The sequence below is a fragment of the Pelodiscus sinensis genome, chromosome 17 (genome assembly GCF_052426305.1).
Source record: "Pelodiscus sinensis isolate ZL-2025 chromosome 17, ASM5242630v1, whole genome shotgun sequence".
Lineage (NCBI taxonomy): Eukaryota > Metazoa > Chordata > Testudines > Trionychidae > Pelodiscus > Pelodiscus sinensis.
In genome coordinates this window covers 33,739,574-33,757,093 of record NC_143068.1, presented here as the reverse complement: position 1 = coordinate 33,757,093, position 17,520 = coordinate 33,739,574, and the positions used below count along the sequence as shown (strand labels likewise).

The following is a 17,520-nucleotide window of genomic DNA, read 5'->3' as shown; positions in this document are numbered from 1 at the left end:
CGTGACTTACACAACTACAAGTCAGGAGGGCAGATAGATGAAAAACCCCTGAAGTGTAATTACACAGTGAAAGAATCCACAAGTTTACTAAAATGCACTTACAATGCAATCCATTAAAATCTTACATTTCTTGTCAAAACTTTTATTCATTTCTCACCCTGCTCCCGCCCAGCAGTGACAGTGACTTTCAATGTAAGCAACTAAAGAGCTAAAATTAGAAACCTAGCTGGTTGGCTGCACACAGACCATATAAAACTAATTAGCAATCTTTCAGATGGTTAATTTTCTAATTTGAGATTATTTATATTATCATAGTACCTAGGAGCCTAGTCACCGGCCTGGATGCTATTGTGCCAGGCATTATGCAAAACAAAAAGACAGTCTCCCGCTAAGAATTTACACTCCAAGTATAAGATAAGACAACAGATGAAGAGAAACAGATAGGGGAGGGGAAGGGTTTACAAAAACAATGAGAAAAGCTCAGTCAGCATGATATGCAATGGTCTCAACACACCAGCAGACTAATCATTGTTAAGTTTTGTAGGCACAACAGCAAAGTAGAGTTTTCTAGTAATATTGTTTGTAGAACTAGCTGATTCTAAGCTAGCCTAAACTGACCTGGCTGTTTTAGGCCAAGTCTACATTGGCACTTTACAGTGCTGTAACTTTCTGGGTATGGGGTGTGAAAAAACACCCCCTCCAACCCGAGTGCAGCAAGTCAGTTACTGCCTTCGTGGAGGTGGTTTACATACAGTGTAGGAGACAGCACTTGTGCCCTGGCCACACTTTCAGTGTGAAGTGCTGCCCCGTGTTTTCAGTGTAGACAAAGCCTTACTTTGAACTCTTACAAGGATGTAAGTGTCAATAAGAATGCTAGAGTGCGTCATCTGATCTAGCTTCTTCTAGGAGAATGACTTCATTTTGTTGAAAAAGCGAGTCATACTACTTAAAGACAGGACAAATTTCACAGTAAGTGGCTTCATAAGTCATGTAAGTTATAGGCTGGCTCAGGATGTACAGAATGAAGGCCTGCTCGGAAAAGGCACCTTAAGAAACCACCACCAGTCTGAGCTTCCCCACCAGTTCCACACAAACTTCTGAGACTGGAAGGATAAATGTTTTCACCTCCACTTCTATATGAGAAAGGATGAGAGAATTTAACAGGAATGATCATTTTTGGTTGTAAAGTAAATGTAACGTTACACACATATCCTCTTCCATTTCCTTTCAACCCCAAAGTGAGCAGCACTGTCAAATTCTGTCATCTTTCATAAGAATTTTTTTTTTTTTGGGGGGGGGGAGAGAGACTCAAATACATATTTCATTTGCAATGCCAAGGAGACAAATTAAGCAGCTGATTTAACTTCTTGGCCAAAATGTATTGATACCACCATGGTTAGGGAAAGTGGTGATGGTGGACACGCAACATTTCAGCCCATTGCTGTGAGGAAGAAAAGCTTCAAACAGTTGTGTTGTGCCTAGGTCTTACTGTGTGGACAGAGCCTACATGTAGCATGTGACTTGTTTATTTCTGCATGAACACTACCGCCTCCACTCCCAGCTTCTCTCATTTATGCTCTCAAATCTTGGCGGGCACTCCGCCCTCCATAACCAACCATCAGTGAAGTCAACGAAATGCACAGTCTGTCAAACAACAAAAATGATGGGGACAAGCACAAGACAGAACACGGGCCTTTGTTCACACTATTTCTGACCTGTGGTTTTGCCACCAATTAACAGGCACTGTCAAACTGGTTACAAGCAAGAGAGGTTTGTTTCCACACAACAACTTTCTAGGCTTCACAATCTCATTTGTGCATCTGCACAGACCAAACTGCCTGACGATGCCTATTCGTTTAGGCAAAATGGAGTCTCAGAGGCTGGAGTACATGGAGGAAATGCAGTGTGGCATCAAGAGGAGGGCATCGCTCCATGCGCAGGATGTCCTATTGCACAGAGAGCTAGGAGAAAGAAGAAGCCACCAAACTAGTCACCTAAATGTGTGTGGGGATGGCTCGTGTCCACAGTGTGAAATACGACGTGTGCTGAACTGGTTGCAGGAAGGCAATTGTGTGCCAGAGTCAACCATTCCAGTTAACTGACTCAGTACAAGCTGAAGCATAAACAGAGCCTAAAAGCAACAGTGGTCAATACTCCTGAGGGTATTTGAATTCCCTCGTCCTCAGCAGAAGCACATGTAAGACTGAAAACAGTGCCCCTCTTATCAGAAAGGCAGGCACATGAAGACAAATGCCAGGAGCTGGATTATTCTAACTTACAGTTCACATTATTGTCCTCAGCAGATACACAATACACAAACAATACACAAAATTGTCATCCTGCCCACAAGACAAAAAGCATCTTGGGTCACTAAGCACTGCAAAGCAAGAAAGCCAAGTGTCACCAAAGCAAAGCAGCATGGTACTTGAGGCTTGTAGTAATGCAGTATAGCTCTGAAGAAATTTCAGCAGCTCCTGTTAAGTAGTAAGCCCCTCATCACAAAATTTGTGTTTTCCAAAGGGTGAACAGCACAAAAAAGTAATAAGACGAGTACCAATTCCTGTGCATCAATTTACTTCTCAGTGGAAGGATTCCACACAACATGTCAGCAAAACAAAGCTGCCTTTTAGATGCCAGCATCCTTCACAGTTCTGAGGGCAGGTATTTCGGAAAACTGGTTTGAAAAAGCACTTTGTATATTTTATTGAGAGTGTAGCTACATTATGGGAATGCGTTTTCCCTTTCAGTCAAGTTCTTCTGAAATCAGGCATACCTTGCAGAAAAATCTGAGCATGGGATTCTTCCACTTAAAGCAAGTCACACTGAGTCTGAGTGCTTCCATGGGCACTAAAGGAGCTGGAAGCCAAGAACTTCCTAGAAGACTGGGTGTCCCTTCCTCAGGAATGTTGCAATAGCTGTCTAACTCCTGACCTTTCTGAGTAAGTGTATAAATAAGACATCCCTGGATACAAGCATCACTAAACAATAACAATCCCTACAGTGGGTAGCAGAAACACTGCCTCGCTACTTCCACCAGCGACAGTATTACCAGAAAGCTCTGAGCTTATCTAGATAGAGCACTGCTGAACTCTTTTCAATAGTCTGCAATTACTACAGAAGATGACCCAGTTATAAGAGTCAGACTAAGCTGGCAAAGAATGTCTCCAGAGGAACAAGAGGAGCACTGACAAGAACATCCAATCGCTTAATATTATTCCTTGTGGCTGCCTGTTGCCCCCAGAGATCCAGGGAAATCTTCCCCTTCCTTCATCAGCCTGGAAAGAGCATGTACCAAACAGGGCTTGTTAAAAACAAAACTAGAGCAAAGGCTGATTGCTTAGATGAGTCCAAAGGCTTTCCACTCACTCCTACTTTCCCCACACAAGAACATAAGAACGGCCGTACTGGGTCAGACCAAAGGTCCATCTAGCCCAGTAGCCTGTCTGCCGACAGTGGCCAGCGCTAGGTGCCTCAGAGGGGGTGGACCGAAGACAATGATCAAGCGATTTGTCTTGTGCCATCCATCTCCAGCCTCTGACAAAGAGAGGCCAGGGACACCATTTTATCCCCTGGCTAATAGCCTTTTATGGACCTAACCTTCATGAAATTATCTAGCTTCTCTTTAAACTCTGTTATAGTCCTAGCCTTCACAGCCTCCTCTGGCAAGGAGTTCCACAGGTTGACTATGAGCTGTGGGAAGAAGAACTTTCTTTTACTAGTTTTAGACCTGCTACCCATTAATTTCATTTGGTGTCCTCTAGTTCTTCTATTATGGGAACTAATAAATAACTTTTCTTTATTCATCCTCTCCACACCACTCATGATTTTATAGACCTCTATCATATCCCCCCTCAGCCTCCTCTTTTCTAAACTGAAAAGTCCCAGTCGCTTTAGCCTCTCTTCATACTTTAGCCTCTCTTTATAATCTCTATGGAGAGATTGCAACCTGGCTTGGTCTGGGTGGAACCAGGAAGTGCCCCATCCCCCAGGATTCTCAAGGCCCAAGGCGTATGGAGAAACTCCAGCTCATCTTGGCCTCTCTCCATCAGGAAAGCTCAGAGTTCCTCCCCCACCCATCCAGCACCCCGATACCTACCAGCTGTCCCAATGCTGCCCTGTCCCCATGGGGAATGTCTGCCGGGGACACTGCTGTGGTTTCCTGGCCCTGTGTCCCCCCTCCCAAGTTTGTTAACAGCTGCAATTGTAGCAGTGCTCATGAGGCACGAGGCTAGGAAAGAAAACAGCCTGTTCAGTCAGAAATACCACTTTTTATCAGGTATCGGAGAGGTGCAAAATTATGATGAATCACCCCCCCTCTCCTCAGCTGGCCAAAGCAGCAAGAATAAAACAGAATCCTTTCCAAACTTGCATCTATTTGTCTGCCACACCACTGGAGGAAGAAACCCACCTTTCAGAATTAAGGCTTCAGTCCACCTCTGAAATAACCAACGATGTCCAATGTTACTGGAAACAATTAAAAAGCTGATCTACTCGTCTCACATACAGATTGCCTGTCATTGCTTCCTTTCTTCTAACCTCTGCCTCCTTGTCTGGCTAGCCTGAACTGTGGGCTCCGTGGAGTAGGAGCCCTCCTTCCTGGGCCTGGAAAGGGCTTAGCCCAAAGTGCATGTTACTCTAAATAAAACATCTAACACGCTGTAGAGGATGGTCAAAAAGAGGGTAGCGTCTCCTTCACTCAGCACTCAATCTCATTCTGAACTCTAAAACAGAAGGATTAATGACTATGGGAGACATTAAAAAACAAATTGATTTGGCAACAGGGACTTGGCTTGCATGCCTACAGAATACAGAAACTAGCTAACTGAATTTTTCATTATCCAATTAGAAATGGAAATTGGTTTGGAATTACCAGGACTGGTGTATTGCATATTTTTTCCTCACAGGAACTCGTTTGCCCATTAAAGGGACGTCAACTTAAAAATAAAATCAAATTTTAAAATCCAAACAAAACATTGTATTGAAAGTCAAAGGTTAAAAACCCCACTACCAATAGACGAAATGTTAACAGGCCCTTTCCGAGGTCCAGAGAGGCCTGGGAGTATAACTATATTGCTCAAGAATGCAGGGGTCTAACTAGGAAAGCCAAAGCACAACTGGAATTGCAGCTAGCAAGGGATGTGAAGGGGAACAAGAAAGGTTTCTCCAGGCATGTTAGCAACAGGAGGGTGCTCAGGGAGGTTGTGGGACCCTCACTAGATGAGGGAGGTAACTTAATGTGGGAAAAGCTGAAGTACTCTACTTTTTTGCCTCTCTTTTCAGACAAGGGCAGGTCCGAGACTACCGCACTCAACAACACAGTATGGGAAGGAGGTGGGCAGCCTCGGTGGAGGAAGAACAGGTTAAGAACTATTTAAAAAAGTTAGACGTACACAAATTCATGGGTCCAGATTTAATGCATCCGAGGGTACTGAGGGAATGGACAAATGTCAAAGCAGAGCCTTTGGCCATTATCTTTGAAAACTCGTGGAGATCGGGAGAGGTCTCAGATGACTGGAGAAAGGCAAATGTAGTGCCCATCTTTAAAAAAGGGAAGAAGGACAATTCAGGGAACTACAGACCTGTCATCCTCACCTCAGGCCCTGGAGAAATCATGGAGGGGATCCTCAACAAATCCATTTTGAAGCACTTGGAAGAGAGGAAAGTGATCAGGAACACTCAACATGGATTCACCAAGAGCAAGTCACGTCTGACCAACTGGATTGCCTTCTATGATGAGGTAACTGTCTCTGTGGACATGGGGAAGTTGGTGGATGTGATATACCTTGACTTTAGCAAGGCTTTTGATATGGTCTCCCACAATATTCTTGACAGCAAGTTAAGGAACTATGGATTGGATAACAGACTGCAAGGTGGATAGAAAGCTGGCTAGATTGTTGGGCTCAACAGGTAGTGGTCAATGGCTCAATGTCTGGCTGGCAGTCAGTTTCAAGTGGGTGTCCCCCAAGGATCGGTTCTAGGGCCGGTTTTGTTTAACATCTTTATTAATGACCTGGATGAGGGGATGGATTGCACCCTCAGCAAGTTTGTGGATGACACTAAGCTAGGGGGAAAGGTAGCTTAGTCCAGAGTGACCTAGACAAATTGGAGGATTGGGCCAAAAGTAATCTCATGAGGTTCAACAAGGACAAGTGCAGAGTCCTGCCCTTGGGATGGAAGAAACCCAAGCACTGGTACAGGTGGGGACCAACTGGCTAAGCAGCAGTTCAGCAGAAAAGGACATGGGGTTTACAGTGGATGAGAAGCTGGATATGAGTCAACAGGGTCCCCTTGTAGCCAAGAAGGCAGATGGCATACTAGGGTGCATTAGGAAAAGCATGGCCAGCAGATTGAGGGAAGTGATTATTCTACTTTATTCGGCACTGGTGAGGCCACTTCTCAAGTAGTGTGTCCCCCAGTACAGAAAGGATGTGGACGCTTCGGAGAGAGTCCAACGGAGGGCAACCAAAATGATTCGGAGGCTGGAGCATATGACCTACGAGGAGAGGCTGAGGGATTTGGGCTTACTTAAAGAGCGCCAAAGAGTGAGAGGGGACTTGATAGAACCCTTTAACAACCTGAAGGGGGGTTCCAAACAGGATGGAGAGAAGCTGTTCTCAAAGGTGACAGATGGCAGAAGGAGGAGTAATGGTCTCAAGTTGCAGAGGGGAAGGTCTAGGCTAGATATTAGGAAAAACTATTTCCCTAGGAGGATGGTGAAGCACTGATCCTCATAAGAGCATAAGAACGGCCATACCGGGTCAGACCAAAGGTCCGTCCAGCCCAGTATCCTGTCTGCCGACAGTGGCCAATGCCAGGTGTCCCAAAGAGAGGGAACGCAATAGGTAACCCTCACATGATCCCTCTCCTGTCACCCATTTCTGGAAGGGATTCCCTAGGGAGGTGGAACAATCTCCATCCCTAGAGGTTTTTAAGTCTCAGCTTGGCTGGAATGATTTAGTTGGGGTTGGTCCTGCTTTGGGCAGGGGGCTGGAGTTGATGACCTCCTGAGGTTTCTTCCAGCCCTAGGATTCTACGATTCGATGACTTCCAGATTTTGAGGCCCCTAGCCATAATAAAAAATGATGATACATGAAAACAAAATAAGGCACAAAAAAAGTGAGACCATCTGATTTTTTATTTAACAAAAGGCTTTTCTAGCCTTTTTCTGTGCAAGAAAAACCAACAAGTGTCTAAATTTGAGGGCCCCTTTGAGCCAAATGGCCCTCTTGCCCCCCCATGGGTCCTGAATAGTCAAGTCTAGTCCAAGGAGGGCAAACCATGGCTCGAGCTGCATGAGACTCTTTTACAGTTCAAGTGGCTCATGGAGCCCCCACACTGCTCTCCAACTCTCCACCTACCAGACTTGTGGGGGGAGCGCTGGACCTGTGCCTTGCTGTGGGGTGGTGGCATAGAGGCTTCTGCTCAGCAGGGAGGGGAGTCTCTGGGCTCCAGCCCCACTGGGCACGCCTACCAGGAATTGGGGCTTCACCAAGAGCAGGGTTGAAGCCTTGAGCCCCCAACAGGTGTGCCACAGCTCTCAAACTTCTGAAGACTGACATATGCAGTTCAGAGGGTTTGACCACACCCGCTCTATTCCTCTCACCATTGCTGCTTCCTGAGGTACATTTTGAGCCAATGCTATTTTTCCAGGGTTTTTTAAACAGGTGGTGATGCTCAGCTGTGGAGAAATACAGAGTCAGATTTTATAAAACCTGAGACCTTCTCTATCATCTCAGGTAGCAAGGGAAGAATTTGCAACAAACTCAAAATTTGATTGAGCCCTTGTAACTGGAAATAGGAGGAAAGTTTAGTTAAGAAATTGGGAGCAACTCCCCTAGAGTAATTCCAGTATTAGCGTGCTCTCTAAATGAACACTGAGAGCACTAAAAATGCCACAAACTTCCTACCAGTTCAGCTGGCTCTTTTGTTGACCTGCCAAAGCTGTATCTGGCTATTAGAGTAGGGGTGGGAACATTTTGGGGGTCTGAGGCTGCTGTCTAGGGATGTAAACGAATAGTCGAGACAACTATTGATTACTCCCTCCCTCCCCAATGCTGCCTCTGTATCAGAAGCAGCGTGGGAGGGGGGGAGCACAGCGGGGATAGCAAGCACCCCCCCTTATCAACTAATCAAGTAGCTGCTGGAAATTCCATCAACTCCTCAATTAGCTAATTAAACGCTACTTAATATCCCTACTACTGACCCACGGGGGGGGGGGGGGGGAACCAAAACCCTCACTGATTGAAGAGAAAGACACACACACACACACACACACACACCCACCCCCACAGCTTAGGAGAGACCAGGCTAGTAGATTCTGTGTGCTCCAGCCCACAGTGGGGACTGGGGTGGGGGCTGGAGCACCAGTGTGGGCTCCCCAATGCTGAGGGGGAAGCTCTGAGCCTCAGGGGCCAGATCCAGGCGAGCAGGGGCTTATCCAGCCCCTTGGTCTTAGGTTCCCCACCCTGCCTTAGAGTGAAACAGCGCAGGTTAGTGGACAAAGCACAGGATGGAGAACAAGGGACCACCTTTGCTGTAATCCAACACTTGATGGTAGCTCCCTCAGTGGTCTCAGGCAAAACAGGTTTTCTGCTTTTGTTTGCCATCTATAAAATGGAGAAGGTACCACACCCATCTCACAGGGGTCCTCACTGCCACAATCAGCCTGCTGATGTTTGCAGACAACTTTCTAAAGACTAAATTTCAGTGGAATACACAGAGATCCCTCCAATGGTCCCCAGTTTAGATGAGGAAATGTGTGTGAGGGTTGGCAGAGACATATGCAACCTGGCAAAACAGCTGGGAACTACTTGTGCAACAGGACACTGCTAGTAGTCAGGTTTCCTTTCACTCTCTCCCACTCCACTCTCCACACACTTCATATAGCCTGTTAAATTTTGGAGTTTTGCCCCCTTCCACTCCAAAGTCTCACTGATTCTCCTTTAACAGCAGAAGTCAGTTACGGGAGAGGAGTGATACTCAAATCTCAGTGGTTCAGGAACCAAATTAGCGATCCACATCATCCAGAAGAATCACAGCAGAGTGAATTCATTGCTTCCATTTAGCATTATTTATACAATTCTCACAGCGAAATGACCAAGTATTCTACAACTGGTTAACATAGTAAAAACCTCTTGATTGGGTGATAAATTAAATCATCCAGCATTTTACTATCCTGTGCGGCAAAGAGCTACCTGTGGCTCCCAAGCCTCAGTCTGAGTATCACTACATTGGAGGAAGGAAAGCTATCTGGGAAATTGCTTTATAGGTACAAAAATGCTAAGATTTGTTCTAGATTAAGTCTATTGAATCTCCTCACATTATCATGTTCTGTTAAAATGACATATCACAGCCAGAAGTCCAACCCCAAGTACTCTTATTAAAGCTCAAGCTCTCTTGAATTCCCACTTCTGAACTGGGCTGAAGGAGCTTTCATCTTATTGTTTGTAGGTATCCCCAAAGTATGGCAGGTGTTAGTGCTATATGTTATCTAAGTTGCTGGCAGAAAAGAAATTCAATCAGTCACTTTATTAACATAGCAGAGTAGACAAATGTTGCCAAACTAATACATCTAGCATAAGACAGCAGTACACTTTAGTGTGCTTTTCCCCATAATGCCACATTGTACCAATTGATACTGTGTCCCTAGAATATTACAGCATACAGGATAACTGAACCAGTCATGCACCAAAAGCGGAAAGTCATGGAACGCATTAAAAAAGCTAATTTGTAATAGACACCACCCAAAGCAAAAGCACTTGCAACAATTCCAGTGCAAAGAATTTTTCTCTCCTCATCAATCTACCAAATATAAACCTATTTTGGTTGGCCTTTACCAAATGTGGGGCAGCCGAACTTCACACTTGGCAAGAGTAAATAACTGCTCCTTCAAGTTAGAAAGGGAGACTTTAGCATCACTTGGCAACCGATCTCTGCAACTGAATTAACAGTGGCCTCCCATCCAGCTGAATTCTGGAAAATCATACCCCACCTCGTAATTGTTGCATTGTATGGGGGCTTTTCTTATTAATTAGAAAGCAAGCTCTACGAGAGCACTGATATGCAATCTCCTACCTGGTTTCCCTCATGGATTATTTACGGATTCTCTGGAGTTCAAACAGCAAAGCCACAGCTATTAACTATGGGCTTTGGGGGGCTTGTTTTACAGTTTTTAACTGGTCCACGTACTAGTGGAGTTGGGATCCAAAAGGAAAAAAGTTCTTACTATTTGGACATTTCACCTTGGGAAATCCTCCTGGCTGGCCGTTCCCATCAAGTGGGTAACATTTGTAAACTTTGTTCAACAGAAAATGTATTACCATCAGAAACTGACAGAACTGGAGGGCAAGCCAGAGCCTCAAGTCATTTTCAAAAGAAACTAAGGCAGGAAAAGTATGTGCTTGTCCCAGATCCTAGAGCAGGAGTTGCAATACATAAACATATGTTTCCCTAAAACACCTGCACCCAGACCAGAGGTGAAAGTAAGCTGGTGCATCCCGGTGTACCACTCTGGCAAGGAGACGGCAGGCTACGGTGTTCCGTTGCAGGGGAAAGCTCAGCACGCTCTCAGCATGGCTTCCAGGGCTCTGCTGCGGGCTGCCACACTAGGCTGGAGTGCGCCCCCCTCTGTCCGGGACTGCCCCAGTCCTACGCCCTGCTCTCCGGCACCATTTAGGGAGAGGGGCTGAAGCCCTCTCCTCTCCTCCCCTTTCCCGCAATATTTATACACAGAAGCTGATCACTGTTCCCCTTCCTGTCACTGTTGGAGAGCGAGGGGAAAGTGCAGTTTGCTGCATTCCTCTCCCTCTGTCTTGTATGGGCAGGGGGCAGACGAGCTGGGCACTTTCGCCTTGCTTCCTGACAGGGACAGAGAGGGGAAGAGCAAGCAGCTCTGATACAAATCACTGGGGGGGAGGGTTCATCCCTCCCAACACCTACCAGCCCCCACCCTTGCTCCTGGTCCCCCCATCCTCTGCCCTGAGCCCCTTCTCACCCCAACCCTAACTCCTGCACCCTCCCCCACACTCCAAACCTCTGCCCAAGACCCTTTTCATACTCTTAACCATGATCCCTGCAAACTCCCCCCCACACACACATCCTGCCCTGAGTTGTCCATTCCCCCTTGACTCCTGCCTTGACTCCTGCACCCCCACATATCCCCATCCCCTGCCTTGAGCTCCCTATACTCCATCCCACTTTTACATTTTTTACAGGTACTGTGTATCAACTCCTTCGCACTCAGACCCCACCCCCCACCACTGTCAGAAATTTAAATTACTTTCACCCTGACTCAGTCAAACCTGATACTTAAACTTCCCTGAAGTTCATATATAAATACTACCAGAGGAGAAAAACAGCCATGATCCGCATAAAACAGTGTTAAATGCCCACTATTATGTCACTATTACAGTACAAGGAAGTGTTACCCTACATAATTATTGTTAGGGCAGATCTCTCAGACAGAGTAGGGATGTAAGCAACTAGTCGACTACCTGATAAGCATATGTTTACCAGACAGTCGAGTAGTGACTCAACTTGTCGCTCTACCCCATTCCCCTTTGCTGCCTCTATCAAAGAGAGACAATGAGGGTGGGGAGCCGGTCGGTGCTGGGGGGAGCCAGCTTAAAAGCCAGTTCCCCCTAGCACCATCTCCGGGGCAGGGGCAGAGGTATAGCAGGGGACCAGATGAGAACCAGGAATCAGCTGATTCGCGGCTCGTGCTCAGTCCTAGACACTGCACCTCTGCTTTTTAAATGTATTAAGAGCCACCGGCACTTAATACATTTAAAAGGGAGCGCCTCAGCGGGGGCTAATTGAGTAGTCAATGGAATTTCCATTAACTATTCAATTAGCTGATTACTTGCAATTTAACATCCCTAAGACAGAGCGGGCAATTGAAATGTATCCACTAAGGAGCATGTCACATTATAATTCTGCTTTGCATACCAGCACTTTTGAAGACAACTAAATTTACAAGACTAGCAGTATTCAACAATCTTTACAACTCAGTAGGGATATGAATGCTGAAGTCCATCCTTAGCATACAAAATATAGAAACCACACAATTGTGAATTGTTCTAAGGAGAATTTGTCCTCCATCTTAGCAACATTCTTCCTACCAACTAATTGTTTCAAGTTATTCATTCTGAAAATAGTACAAATGTATGTGCCTTTGTCAAGAGGGACATACCCCAATGTCCTAAAAATGTAGAATATAGTGGAGATCATACTGCCATTAGCAAGAACCAGGCCTCGACAATCTATGTAATCTACTCGCTGTTGGCGAGTAGATTACAACCCAGAAGAGCCGGGTTTGGGTGATCTGCGCATGCGCAGCTCGCTGGACAACGCGGCTGGCGAGCAGGGCTCACCGCGGCTTGGCAAGCCCTGGCAATAACCAACCTCATAAGTTAATTTGTTCTCAACACCTCAGTGTCTCACTAACGAGGTTACTGAACCCTCTTTTGTCAAGGTTCTCGTATTCTAAAATCATGGCGGGTGAGGCTCTTGGCAGACATGCTTTTGAGCTTATACAGTGCTCTTCTTTAGTGCTAAACCAGGGGTGGGTTTTGCAGGGGGGCCACACAATGAATTTTGGTAGGTGGTCATGAGGCGGCTCCACCCCTGGAAGTGGGGGGGCTTGAGGTGGAAGGGGCGGGGCTGGGGACTAGCCCTCCCTCCAGAGTTGTCTGGGGCTGGAGGCTTTGAAGTAAAAACTGAGCAAAGAGCTTGCGGCTCCCGTCCCCACTGCTACCACAGGCACCGAGGTTGCTGTGGCTATTTAAAAGGCTCATAGCTCCGGCCCCTTCCAGGATAGCACCGCGACCAGGAACCGGGAGCCATTTACATAGCTCCTGCTGCCTGAGCCATGGCCTGGAAATGCAGTGGCACAGGCAGCAGGATACACATAGAAATCAGCCAGATGCAGCCTGAGGGCCAGATCAAAGTGTTAGGCAGGCCGGATCCAGCCCTTGTGCCACATCTTGCCCAGCTCTGTGCTAAACTCAAAAGCTCGTCTCCTTATAATGTGACAACAGAAGTCTGTCCAATAAAAAATATATTACCTCACCCACCCTGTTTCTCTCGTATTGTGGGACCAATCTGTGGCAGTCTTATGGTAAATTGCCAAATTTTCCATTTTTTTTTAAATAAGTTTTGTTAAATGGAAGATAATCAGGATAGTAGCCCTTCTTATATTTAACGCCATTTGTTTTACAGCATCCTATCTGTTGTCTATATAAACAAAACAACTCATAATTGCACCGAAGTCATCAAGGAAGAAGACTAAGGTTTTGGCAATTAATTTGGGTGTATCTGGCACCCAGGTAGTTCATAAAAAGCAGTTGCCTAGTTGCCTTGTAATCAAATCTAGATGATCATTGTGATGAGACTAGATGTTCATAGTGGTCCCTCCTGGACTTAAAATCTATTAATTACTTCTCATTTGGAAGAGCTCAATGCCACCGCAAGAGCCCCATTAAGGACACACATTAATATAAGCAATCCACTATCCTTGGATAAAAAGAATGACACATTTGATAACCCAGAAATAGATCCCCACGCTTCCCTACAGATGAAATGAGATGTGGAAACTAATCACACCTCTACATTGTCACCTACTCTTAATCCTTTCACATCCTTTTTTGGTTACCTCACCCCTTCTCTCAGAAACGAATCTCAGAGCATGTCCCCCCACACACATCCTTAACACTCAAAGTAATTCCTTCTTCTACCCTAAGAAATTACCTTTATTACATGTTTTTCCTTCATCCCAGGAGCACATCTTCATTCTCAACTCTCATACCTCCTGACTAAGAAGTGACACCTCTTTCCCTAGCTCCTTGCATACTAGGATCTAATTCCCCCCAATCCGACCACACCATGATCTAACTCTTTTTTCACACATCCATGCCCCCCCCCACCAGGATCTACTCCTTCCCCAATTTTTATTATATAACCTCCACCTTCTTCGATTTCACCCCTGCCAAAATTTCCCTATTTTTCTCCCCCATATACTTCCCCTCCACATCAGCAATTTCACCACCCTTTCTCCATCCACTTGGAATCCCAGCCATACTAGATCATCTGGCTCTCCACTGCTGTCAAAGCACCCTCTTTTTTCGACCACAACCATTGCCACTGAACATTCACCCCCTTGGTTTGGAATGCTCTTTATGTCCTCCCTCAATTCATTTTTAGGATCAATTCCTTTCCAATACACCCCACCCACACCATTATGGGATTATACCTGCAAATAAATTATTCCTCTTAAAAAACACATCCTTTTAAAAACCCACAGCCAGGAGAAGTTTATATTATAGGTACCATAGGAGCTTTGCACCCTTGCTGCACCAAGATTTTGGAAAATGTAGTTTCCACTAATATATATAAAATACCAAAACCTATGTCCACTCCCAACATACCATACTTATCTTCCCACCACTGAGCAAGGGAAAGGACCCCTGACCTCCATCCTCAAACAGCTACACTCCACCTCACCTCACAGTGAAATCCATCCCTCCTCTCTCTGCTACAGGTGTAAGAAAAGGTTGACACCTAACTTTCCAAGGAAGAGGAAGGCCCTTCTTCACCACAGGGCAGGGATTCTCAAACTTTGTGATACCGGGACCCCCCTCCCCAACTTGCTCACGACCCCCCAGGGGGTCGGGACACAGTTTGAGAAACACAGCCATAGGGGGATGTAAACACACTCCTCACAGACCCCATTTACCCCCAAAAGAGCTATGAAATGAATCAAAGGGGTGGCAGAGTTTTGTATCTGCAAAACCTACAAGGAGTCCTGAGGTGTCAGATGTGTGTGCCTCAACAGAAAAGGGATACATTTACTGGACAGATGTTTGATACCTACCTATTACAAATGCCCAGTCTATGCCAGTGGAGCCAAACACTCAGCCCATGAGCAGATCTTGCCTGCCTTAGGTACTACATAGCTCCATAACGATCTGATTCTGCAGATTTCGCATTCTTTTTAATTAAAGAGTATATTTCTAGCCCTTATGCTTACAAAGGCAGTCTTTTAAACTTGGACAGAGGGCTTGTCTACATTTGAAATGCTATAGCAGTACAGCTGGGCCACTGTAGAGCTTCAGCATAGACATTACCTATTGTGATTGGAGGAGTCCCCTTGCTGGCGCAAGTAATCCACCTCCCTGGAAGGTGAGAGCTAGGCTGACAGAAGAGGAGTTCTATCCACCTAGAAATACGTACACTGGCATTAGATCAGCTTAACTACGCTACCCAGGGATGTGGATTTTTCACATCTTTGAGCAAAGTAGCTGAGTCAATGTCACTTTTTAGTCTAGATCAGGTCTGAGTGTAAGCATGTGCAAAGCTGATGTGTTGTCTCCAGTTGCCTGCAAGTTGCCTAAAATAGCAACTTTAGAAGAGGTGTGAACTTCCCCCAGTCATCTAAATGGAGTGTTGACTCTTAAACCTGATCATGATTCTCTATGGGCCACTTTTTCAAATAACGTAGGTCATGTTGTGAACCAAACTTGTACAATTAAGATCTGTATGTGCACAAATCAGGTAACTGCAATGTGAAGAGAGTATAACAAAAGAGAATAGGAGTAGTGTGGTCCCAACAGTGTACTGCACCACTTATTACTAAATGATGTGGATTACAACAATAACTTTTGAGGCCCTCAGAGCTGCATCACATTCCAATAGTGCAAACCCCTGCATCATTGCAGAGTTCCACTGCAGTCAATGGGAGTCCACATGAGCAGAGGACTGCACTACTGGACCCTGACACAAGATCAGGGCCCAAAAGTTTAACATATAAGGATCATATTCCGTCCTCGGTCTTTGTACAAATCTCCCAGTGAAAGACTGACGAGAAAAATGTGTGTGGCCTAAACTTTCTTAACCCAACGAGTCTTTTTTTTTTTAATCACATGCTTGAGCAATGGCAATATAACTTGCTATGCCAATAAAATTATTCTGAACCACAATAATGGGAGTGAGAAGAGCAGTGATAAGTGGACATTTCCTTGGGACATAAACCCCTGCCATTCACAAAGCCGAGGAGAGACTGGCCAACCACAGCTGAAGGGACAAGATTTTCCCCCCCCCACCCCCAATGAGGCTAAAAGAAGAAACATCCTGTGGCACATGGGGAGCAGACGGATTCCCCTGACAGCATCAGAAAGAGGTGGACCCTTCCTCCCCCCACCCCCATCGTGGCGGAGCAGATGGAGCCCCCCCCCCCGGAACTGACAAAAGGGAGCGGTGGGGACCCTGCTTCTCTCAGGGGTCTGCACTCTGCCCGCAGAGCCGGGGTGGGGAGGGGCTCCTCTTCTCCAGGATACAGGGCACCCCACTTCCGCCCCCCCCCTCAACCAAGAGGGGTGGGACCCTGCGGCCTCCCCTCAGGCTGAACTAAGCGCCCCTCCCCCCAGCTGCCCCCCTCCCCGTCACGGGGCGCGGTGAAGGGGCCGGGCCCCCCTCCTCAGGAGCCCCCCCCCCGGGCCCCTAGCAGGGCGGGGCAGCCCCCCCCTGCAGGGCGGCAGCCCCTGGGGCCGGGAGGCGGGATGGGCCCCCTCCTCGGGGCGCCCCCCGCCCGGCCCCACAGGCAGCGGGGAGGGGCCCCTCCGCTCCGAGGGGCGCCCCCCTCCCCTCTCGGGGTGGGGGCCACGGCCCCCTCCGCCCCCTGCCCCCCGCCCCGCCGGGCCCGCGGAGGGGGGGTCCGCTCCGCCCCGCCCGCCGGTACCTGAAGCGGCCGCCGCTCTCGCCTCCCTCCCCACCGGCCTCACACAGACAATATGGCGGAGGCACAAGGCTCGGCAGCCAGCCGCAGGGACCAGAGCGAGGCTGGCCGGAATCGGAAACCCTGCCCCGCCCCACACTCGCTCGCTACGTGCTGCGGCGGAAGCTGGGAACGCGGGGCGGGGCTTGTGGAGGGGAGCGGGGGGAGGCAAGCGTGCGGCGCGCGCCAGGAAATCACGCATGCGCACTGTGCGAACCCACGGCACTGCCTTCTGGGAAATGTAGTTCTCGGTTCCTTCCCAGGCTCCCCCTCCCCCCGGGGTTTGGATGGGGCTCGGCTGCTCTGTTTAGCCAGACTTCATGGCCCTGGAGTGCCAGGCTGTGGCATGGCCACCCTGAGGGGGCAATGACGGCGAAGCAGGCCGCGCTAGTGATGTCATACTGCCCCGTGAGCTCATCCTGTCCTGGCAGAACGTGAGGTCAACGCCACGGCGTCTGGTGATGTCATAGCAAAATGTGAGGTCAGCCCCGCAGGGCACGATGACGTCATGCCAAGCATGCCGCAAAGTGAGAAAGCTGCCTCAGCATGTTCCCCTGGCCTCGTGCCAAAGGTGTCGGGTCACATGCCATGTCACTTGGAAACCACTTTGTGCCTTAGCGACGCTGGACCGAAGCCACGAGGGGCCAGGCCGAGGCGGGATGCTGAACAAAACGTTGTATGGGCATCAAAAACATCCTGTCCCACCGATCGTTTGTGCAGGCCAAGCGTTGTGTCAGGATGTGTCAGGGCGA

General features: G+C 47.5%; 1 protein-coding gene across 2 annotated transcripts in view; it reads right to left on the bottom strand.

The window, feature by feature from the left end:
• The window catches only part of CSNK2A1 (casein kinase 2 alpha 1), a 38,872-nt gene extending 21,982 nt beyond the window's left edge, over window positions 1-16,890 (bottom strand). Inside the window, exons 1-2 of one of the 2 annotated variants that reach the window (XM_075900888.2) lie at window positions 16,733-16,860; window positions 15,123-15,214 (exon numbers count right to left, since the gene is read on the bottom strand). The gene's annotated coding sequence lies outside the window, so the exon portion shown is untranslated. Of the gene's footprint in view, window positions 1-15,122; window positions 15,215-16,732 lie in introns of both variants that reach the window. The other variant, XM_075900887.2, reaches the window with a different exon arrangement.
• Window positions 16,891-17,520: the final 630 nt, after the last annotated feature.